The 10,367-nt window shown below is 33.8% G+C and overlaps 1 long non-coding RNA gene across 1 annotated transcript; it reads right to left on the reverse strand.

The window, feature by feature from the left end:
* Positions 1-3,912: 3,912 nt before the first annotated feature.
* On the reverse strand, positions 3,913-10,359 carry LOC149804314 (uncharacterized). Its single transcript, XR_016415444.1, has 2 exons — positions 5,891-10,359; positions 3,913-5,856 (listed from the first exon to the last, which is right to left on the reverse strand). It is a non-coding gene; the product is annotated as an uncharacterized LOC149804314 (long non-coding RNA).
* Positions 10,360-10,367: the final 8 nt, after the last annotated feature.

Here is a 10,367-nt window from a genome sequence, read left to right on the forward strand (position 1 = left end):
TTATGATGACCTTACTCCAACTTAACATTAGATATCAGAGTTATGATGACCTTACTCCATCCTAACATTTGGTATCCGAGTTTTGATGACCTTACTCCATTTTGACATTAGGAATCTGACCTATGATGATGTTACTACATCCTAACTTTAGGTATCTGAGCTATGATGATGTTACTCCATCCTAACTTTAGGCAATCTGAGCTAAGTTGACCTTACTCCATCCTAATATTAGATATACAAGGTATGATGACCTTACTCCATCTTAACATTAAATATCTGAGTTATGATGACCTTACTCCATCCTAACATTAAGTATATGACCTATGATGATGTTACTCCATCCTAACATTAGATATACGAGTTATGATGACCTTACTCCATCCTATCATTAGATATCTGAGTTATGATGACCCTACTCCATCCCAACATTAGGTATCTGAGCTATGATGACCTTACTCCATCCTAAGATTAGATATACAAGTTATGATGACCTTACTCCATGCTAGCATTAGGTATCTGACCTATGATGATGTTACTCCATGCTAACATTAGGTATCTGACCTATGATGTTACTCCATCCTAACATTAGATATCAGAGTTATGATGACCTTATTCCATCCTAAAATTAGGTATCTGATCTATGATGATGTTACTCCATCCTAACATTAGGTATCTGATCTATGATGATGTTACTCCATCCTAACATTAGATATCCAAGTTATGATGACCTTGCTCCATCCTAACATTAGATTTATGAGTTATGATGACCTTAATCCATCCTAACATTAGGTATCTGAGCTATCATGACCTTACTCCATCCTAACCTTAGATATCCGAGTTATGATGACCTTACTCCATCCGAACATTAGATATGAGTTATGATGACCTTACTCCATCCTAACATTAGGTATCTGACCTATGATAATGTTACTCCATCCTAGCATTAGATATCTGAGCTATGATGACCTTACTCCATCCTAACACTAGGTATCTGAGCTATGATGACCTTACTCCATCCTAACATTGGATTTATGGTGTGCAGAAAATTAGAGGTATGAAAAGTTACAGATGATACAGAATGTCCATGTAAAAGCCAAGTATGAAACAAGCACAAAAAACTTGTACATAGTTTTTCCAACTCGACTTCATTTGCAGACTTAAAAAGTACTCAAGAGGTTAGTACATACCGTATATTCTCCTTTGCAGACTTAAAAAGTACTCAAGAGGTTAGTACATACCGTATATTCTCCTTTACATGCCTTGTCCAACTGCAAATAACAGATCCAGACCTGCCATAAAATAATTCACTGGCAGATCAGGGTCTATGTTGTCAGGTTCTACTGATTAGTCATAACAAAATGCATAGAACCAGATATGTCGGCACATTAAGAGATGGTAAATCTGGGTCTATGCAGTTTGCTGTGGGACCAGATATACAAGTGAGCATATATGGTACTTAATTTGGCAGAGTGCAATTATAACGTAATATTAATTTTAGTATACAGTTTATTACTGTGTGAAGACAGTTGTTATCAATGGCATGACACTTTGGGGTGATGGGGTACAACCAATACAGGCGGTGAATACAAGATTCTGAATTTACACTGGTCTGTGATAGTTGTGATTTCTCTTTTTAAACAGAACTGATGTTATTTAAAAAGATGATTATTTAAAAAAAATTAAACAACTTTGAAAACAAAGACAAACTAGTTCTAGATCAGATATGTAGTCTTTTCTATTCCGTATTCATCTGTGTATATTGTATGTACAACTTTTGATAGTATAGATCCAGATCTGCCATGACATCATGTTCTGGTAGATTTGAGATGAAGCTGTTCGCAGTTTCACATTACATACAGCTATGGTATTTTTCTCTGAAATCACTGGAATACGGATGTCCAGTTTAGTCATGATATAGGTAAATCAGACATTTAACGATGACACATCTCCATGTATGTAAAGACTCCTAATGAAAGTACGCTATTGTCCCGCACTCGCAACTTTTTATTATTTATGTTAGTACCTTATGGTGATTTACTGTCAATTTATATACTATCTATGCCCAAGCATCCTCACTTTTTACTGCTTATGGTACACTTTGATTCCATGGGAATGTAAAAAATAGAACTTAAATGCCAAAAATTGTAACTATCAAACAAGCACATTTCAGCAATTTGACATGTATGCAAAGTCTGACTGGGATACAAGTTTGTTTGGAATACAAGCACATCTCTATACCAAGTTTCGATGGAATACAAGCACATATCTACACCAAGTTTGATTCGAATACAAGCACATCTCTACACAAACTGCTTGGCAGGTATACCAAGTTTGTTTGGAATACAAGCATGTCTACACAAATTGCTTGGCAGGTATACCAAGTTTGTTTGGAATACAAGCAGATCTCTACACAATTGCTTTACTTGTATACCAAGTTTGTCTGAAATACAAACACATCAATACAACTTGCTTTGCAGTATACTAAGTTTGTTTGGAATACAAGCACATCTACACAACTTGTTTGGCATGTACACAAAGTTTGGTTGGAATACAAGCACATCTACACAACTTGTTTGGCATGTATACAAAGTTTGGTTGGAATAACTAGAATGGTTTGACAGTTATGCTCAAGAAATATGTGATGTGATTTTGATTTTTAACGTAGCTTTAACAATTTTTCAGTCATATCGCTACGATGTCTGCAATGTGGCAGTTTATAGTGATGTCTAGCACTGGGGCATCATGCCGCAGACATGAAGCATGATGTCCCACCCAGTCACATTATCCTGACACCAGGCCGACCAGTCCTAACACTAACCTCTTAATGCTGAACGCCAAGCGAGGCAGCTGTTAGTACCATTTTTAACCCACGACCTCCCGCATCCGGCTCAAGAAATAAAAAATGAAAATGGCCATACATCTTAGAGACAGACACATCAATAAATATATATCCCCTTGTATTATATACAGTGTGGAGGGGGGGGGAACATGAAAGAAAAGGGCTTGCAGGAAAAGGAGTATAATGTTAATGAGATCCATCATGTATATTCTGTGTCAAGGTCATGAACTAGTGCAAGTAAAATGGTTTCATCAGAATATCTGTGTCCAAAGTAATTTTAGAGGAAAGAACAATAAAAGTAGCACCAATAATATGTTTTAGCTATATATTGTGCTATGGGACAGTTATTACATACTCATATTTTGAGGTGATTCTTCATTTGAATGATGTGATATCACATTCCTAATCATCACTGCGATCAAATTTAATACCTAGATATTGCCATATTTAATGAAATAATTAAAATAATTTTGCTCATAAGTTTCGATATCAATAATACTGACTAGATAAGTAAAATTACCACCCTCCCCAACATATATAGCACCAAAAAAAACAGACTTAGATATTAACCACACTGGATTACAGTGGTCTTTCATACAGAATACAACAAAACTAGTGCAAGTAAGTCCTGAAAAACAATTCCCAGAAACTGTCTTCTATATTTCTATCATCAAAAGTATCTGAAAACAAAATTAAAATGATTGCATTTGTTGCAACTTTTTTTCTGTATCTTATTTATCTCAAAAGAGGATGACTGACATGGCTACCTTTATACAATGCCATATTTTACATGTTTTCATTAGTCCCACCCCTACCCCCTTATCTGCATCATTCAAAATCCCATGGGATGTTCCAGTAAGGCATACTTGGAACCAAGGAAAGGCATTTCACAGTAGTGTAGTCACCTATTGATGTATATGAACTCTGTGTGTAACCAGAATACCCTGGCATACACTGAATTCTACATATGACCATTATGAACGCGTTGTCTAACCCAATATTACTGAACTATACAAATTTGACCTGCAACGTTTCTGAACATTTAGAAATCACAAAAACTTCATGATACAGAATTTTTTGAGTAGCTACTATATACTTTTATTTAAAACTGCTCAGAGTAAGTGATGACTGCATACAATAAAATTGTTCATATATTTCACAAAAAAGTGAGAATACTAGTGAGTAAATGGTCCCCTTTGGAATGTGAGTACATATGTCTGATAGTCTTTATTATGATGAGAAAATGACAAATAGATTAGTAAAAAGTATAAAATTCTACATTCTGATTGTGTGAGAACTTTACATGATCTGTGTCATAATATCATTTAATAACAGTAAGACATAAAATGCACAGAATTGCATAATTACAATGTCTCTAATAAACAACGTTACATTTCCAATCACCAAATTAGACATATGTTAAAAATTCATTTTAGTCTAAAATTAAACAATAGGCTGAAAAATTGAATGCATTAATAATAGGTCTATTTACACAGTGAATTCAGTAACTCACATAAAAAAATTTAAAATACAAACATTAAGTTGAATAAACAAAACAATTTATGACCAACCATGAAATTTTACATCTATGAATGCTATGCATAAGTAAAATAATTTGCCTTCTATTTTCCTTAGCTTTCCTGCACCAAAAACGTGTCTAAAACTTTTAAATATTTTGCCTTAAAATGGAGGATACTATATTGCTTTGAAAAATTAGGACTTATAATCTAGATGGAAATGTTACATATCCAAGTTGGAAAATTTACCAAAAATGTCAAAATCTGATACATGATTTTCCAAAGCTATTTATCCAGGATAACTGGATTCAATTTTCTACTTGGTTTACTTGGATCCAATCTACTGTATTCATTCATGGATAAACCCATGCTTGATTATAAGCCCATACCCATTTTTAAAATTGTTGTACAAATATTATTAAGGATACATTTATGTTTCATTATAAGCCCACCATAACATTTAAAAAATCTACTGATGCTGGCCTCAAAGGATAAATGTTCCAACATTTCTCAAAATTATACAAGCTTTAGCTTTTGCTTGGGTTGAACTATGATTCTACACAGACTATTCTTGAGTATGTATGTTAAAAGTACATACAAGCACAACGGTAACTTACAGATGGGATAGGAAGCAACTTGCATCTTATAATAACAGTAAAATACCCATTTGGGCCTCCTCTTATCACAAGCAAATGCATGCCCCACCCCACATTTAGACAACCCAAGCCACTGTTAACATGCTTACTCATTTATATTTTTGCTAATAAGTCAAATCCAACTGCAAACTGCAAACACCAAGATCTGTTGGAGCAAAGTGCACTGGCAGATCTGAGTCCATGCATTAATAGGTTAATGTTTGCAGTTTTACCAAACTTGTACATGAGTACATACAGTAAGACAATTTATAAGATTAAAAAATTTAAGAAATGCATAACAAAAATATTTGTAATTTGTAATCTGAAGTTTTAATCCTCTTACTGTAATATCTTATGAAGATTACAATGAATATCAGAAGTAAATGACTATTAGGAATAGATTACAATGAATATCAGAAGTAAATGACTGTATTAGGAATAGATTACAATGAATATCAGAAGTAAATGTCTATTAGGAATAGATTACAATGAATATCAGAAGTAAATGACTGTATTAGGAATAGATTACAATGAATATCAGAAGTAAATGACTGTACTAGGAATATATTACAATGAATATCAGAAGTAAATGTCTATTAGGAATAGATTACAATGAATATCAGAAGTAAATGACTGTATTAGGAATACAACATCAGAAGTAAATGACTGTACTAGGAATAGATTACAATGAATATCAGAAGTAAATGACTGTATTAGGAATAGATTACAATGAATATCAGAAGTAAATGACTGTATTAGGAATAGATTACAATGAATATCAGAAGTAAATGACTATTAGGAATAGATTACAATGAATATCAGAAGTAAATGACTGTATTAGGAATACAACATCAGAAGTAAATGACTGTATTAGGAATACAACATCAGAAGTAAATGACCTGTATTAGGAATAGATTACAATGAATATTAGAAGTAAATGCCTATTAGGAATAGATTACAATGAATATCAGAAGTAAATGACTATACTAGGAATAGATTACAATGAATATCAGAAGTAAATGACTGTACCAGGAATAGATTACAATGAATATCAGAAGTAAATGACTATTAGGAATAGATTACAATGAATATCAGAAGTAAATGACTATGAGGAACAGATTACAACATCAGAAAGTTAATGATGGTATTAGGAATAGAAGCTGAAATTATTAAGTGCAAAGCATGTTTTGATTACTTTTTATACTTGTGTACAAGTCTGATCCAACTGCATGGATCCAAATCTGCTGTCACATAAGCAATGATAGATCTGGGTCTATGTAACCTGTAGAAAAAACAACAAAGACTCTGATTTGACAGTGCAGTAGATGATGGCAGATCATGGTCTATGTTGTTTGCAAGTGAATCTGATTTAAAACGGAGTATAAACATTAAATCATCCACTGTTAACATAATTAACATTACAACTGAACAAATGACCCAAATTAATTAAAATTATAAACATTCTTCATGCCTCCAATATGCATTTTTTTAAATCTATCCTCAGATCATTGCCATCTTTAGAAACAAAAATCAGAAAAAGGAAGGGTTTAAAACTTTAATCCATGTTATTTATAAATGTCAGAATAAAACGGACTTATTATTCAAGTATCACTCCATGAATAACAAAAAAATCAGAAATCATTTTTGGCATACTTATATTAATTCTGTTTTAGCAATTCTTTCATACAATAATGTCAAACCTGATAAAAACTAGCTAAGAGTTTTTCAAAATAATCTCCCAGCTGGATGGTGTAATGCTATATCAATAAGCACAAATGCATAAAGACATACAACAGCCTGTCATTGCCAGAAATAAAATTATGGTCAGCTCAAAACAATACTTGATTATTATGGGAGCAGTGAAGAAGTATCTTAACATTACTCGTGAACTTGGTTTCATGACCTAAAGCCCATCTTGCTGATGTATGGGAGACTGGCACCATTTGTACAAGCCTGTACTGCCTAATAGCCTAAATGTGTTTCATACATGTCAAATTTCCTTCAGAATAATTTTTTTTTTCAAAAGATGTCAATTTAAGTTTTATTTCTATTGCTAGTATCAGTGGCCATATTGACTGACACATTCACAAATGTGAAAATCCCCCATGCTAGGATGCTAGAAGTGAGTCAATGAAGTATTTAAATTTTAGCAACATCTCTCCAGCAGATCCCAAATTGATTACAATTTCCAAAGGTCTTGCTTACTTTTTGCTGAATTTATCATTTTTTCTCACAGGAACATAACTAAGATTCCTAAATTGTATAAAAATGATGTTTTTGTTGGTTATTTAATAAAAGACTTAAGTCACAACCATGTTATTTTAGTTTAATCTTTCCCAGAGTTCATAGCATTATGATAGACCTATGTTACATGTGACATATTAATTATGTCATAATATAATGATGACATCATTTTAAGCTGTGCAGTATGCCTTGATTTGACAAAACTTTAATACCCTGATCCACAACTTTGTCATTATTTATTTCGTCTAAATTTTTTGCAGCACTGAAAAACAAACAAACCACCATGACCTATTTATAATCACAGGAAACTGGACAAAGAATCTGTGGCACTGAAAATGTCAACTTCTGGAAGTACAGATTCCAAGGTGTATCAATAAACTGCATGGATGTACACATGAAGTTTCATGTACATAAAATAGCAGCAGTGATTGTTGCAAAGACTTTCACGCCACATCATTAAACTAATGAAACAATGTAGTCACCATTGGAAATTGAACATTTGCAACAATTCTGAATTTTGCTGTGTTTTTAATGCAATAGTTCATTTATACAAGGTCATTTTGATGTAAAGTGTAAATATTTTGCTTAAAGAAAGATCAAATAAGAACACAACCTTTCTCAGATGGCATTTTTCTACCTATATGTACTTGTACATAGTGTTCCCACACCAAATGCAAGTCTGACTTCTGGATCAATTATACAATACTTTATACATTTGAAACAAGAACCTGAACCTAAATTGCAGTCTATGAAAATTCATTAAAAAATGCATGTAAAATGTACCATTCTTTATAACAAGTACACACAGAAATGAACATTAAAAAATGCCTGTAAAATGTACCATTCTTTATAACAAGTACACACAAATGAACGTTAAAATGTGCTTTAACAGCTATGACATTTCATCCAGGATGGACAAAGATTCAAAACCTTGCACTGAAATTTAACAAATAAAACCCTAAAAATGAGCAAGTGCATAAATAGTTCAAGCAAACTGGTGCTACTTCAATGATTATGCATGGATAAAGTTAAAAATTCCTAAAATCTATGTTGAATTTTAAAGATACTTATTTATACTGAATTTTCATTACAAGATTTCAACTGGAGTACTGTATAGGCTTGTGTATAATGCTTGCAAAACTATGAAAGACAGAGACCAAGATCTGCAGGCACACTGAAAAACAGGAGATCAGGGTCTACACTGTTTGTTCTACCCAGTCTGCTGCGGCATAATGTGCTGACACCTCAAGGATTGCATAATTCACTCTGGAATAATATGTTCTCACATCAAGGTCTACACTGCTCCCCCTGTTGTGGCATAATGTGTTGCCAGACTGAGGTCTACACTGCTCCCCTTGTTGTGGTATAATGTGTTGCCAGACTGAGGTCTACACTGCTCCCCTTGTTGTGGCATGTGTTGCCAGACTGAGGTCTACACTGCTCCCCCTGTTGTGACATAATGTGTTGCCAGACTGAGGTCTACACTGCTCCCCCTGTTGTGGCATAATGTGTTGCCAGACTGAGGTCTACACTGCTCCCCCTGTTGTGGCATAATGTGTTGCCAGACTGAGGTCTACACTGCTCCCCCTGTTGTGGCATAATGTGTTGCCAGACTGAGGTCTACACTGCTCCCCCTGTTGTGGCATAATGTGTTGCCAGACTTAGGTCTACACTATTCTCTTTGCTGTTGCATAATGTTTGACATTTCAAAGTATATATGTTACCTGTGCTTTGGCACAGATATACTCACACATCATGGTCTACATGGTTCTTTTTACTGTTGACTAATGTGCTGACAGATCAAGGTCTCCACTGTTCCTTCTACTGTGGCATAATCGTTCAACTCTACTGGGGTATAATGTGTTGACACATCCAGGTCTACATGGTTCCCTCTACTGTGGCATAATGTGTTGACAGATCAAAGTATGCACCGTTACCTCTGCTGTGTAATAATGTGCTGACAGATCCAGGTTTACACTATTCCTCTACTGTGGCATATATGCGCTGACAGATCCAGGTCTACACTACGGTATAGCTGATGAAAATGTACAATAAGAACAACCAGTGTATACCACAGCACCTGGGTCTACAATGTTTGTAGTAAGGTGCCCTTATACACAAAATGTATCTAGGAGAACTTAATGCATACTTCCACTTAAACAACTTACAAGTCCACTGTTTAAACAAATGCAAGACATTCAACTGTGTAATCAATGTTCACTCTATTTCATTACCATTTTTAAGAAAATACAAAAGCAGACCGGTCTTTATCACTTAACACCGAAGAGATCTAAATACAAGAAATGCATTAATATATCAGAAATATAAATCTCATTATACCACTAGATTCTTTATAAACCTGAGAAACACTGTGCTGATGCCACTCTTTTTTGCCAATGACACTTTTTTTTTGCCATTGCCACTCTTTTTGGGGGCTTTTATACAAAAGGTTGAGATGATTCAATCAACAACAATACAAAACATTTTGGTCTGAAATCTGGTTGTCTTTATCAAAAGCCTAATGACAAGCTCTTGTCACATCTGAGACAAATGATACAGTACAAAAACACTGATGAAAATGGAAGGCTACTGTACCTAGCACAGACCCAGATTGGTCTTGTATGTCACTCTGGATCTATATTATATATCAATTTTGCATCATATTTTCACATTTTGGCCATTAGAATCATTTGAATGGAGGAAAATCTTAACAGAGAATGAACACACCTGAATTTTAACAAGATTACAGTTCAGCCATAAAAATTCTAAATAAAAGGTTTCAAAGTTTAGTCAAGTTATTGGGAATTAATTGGCTTGGACTATTTTTTTAAACTAAATTAAGCCTATTAATAACAATACTTTGGGATTTTTTTCCTTTTAATTTCAGCAAGGAAGCCATGGTTAAAACAAAATGGATAGACATGGGGCTATCAAAAATAACATGGTGAATTCACAAAAGAAGACAAGCATTTATTGCTTGGTATTTTGAGGTGATCCTTCATCGGATGAATGTAACCTTTATGTAAATTACAGGTATACAGACTGAGTCGTAAACTAAATTATGACATAACTTTGAAAATTTCAAAAGGAATGAAGGTACTGTATATACTTGTTTATGAGTCCAATTGCAAA

Source organism: Sinohyriopsis cumingii, chromosome 2 (genome assembly GCF_028554795.1).
Source record: "Sinohyriopsis cumingii isolate HCF-2022 chromosome 2, ASM2855479v2, whole genome shotgun sequence".
Taxonomy (NCBI): Eukaryota; Metazoa; Mollusca; class Bivalvia; order Unionida; family Unionidae; genus Sinohyriopsis; species Sinohyriopsis cumingii.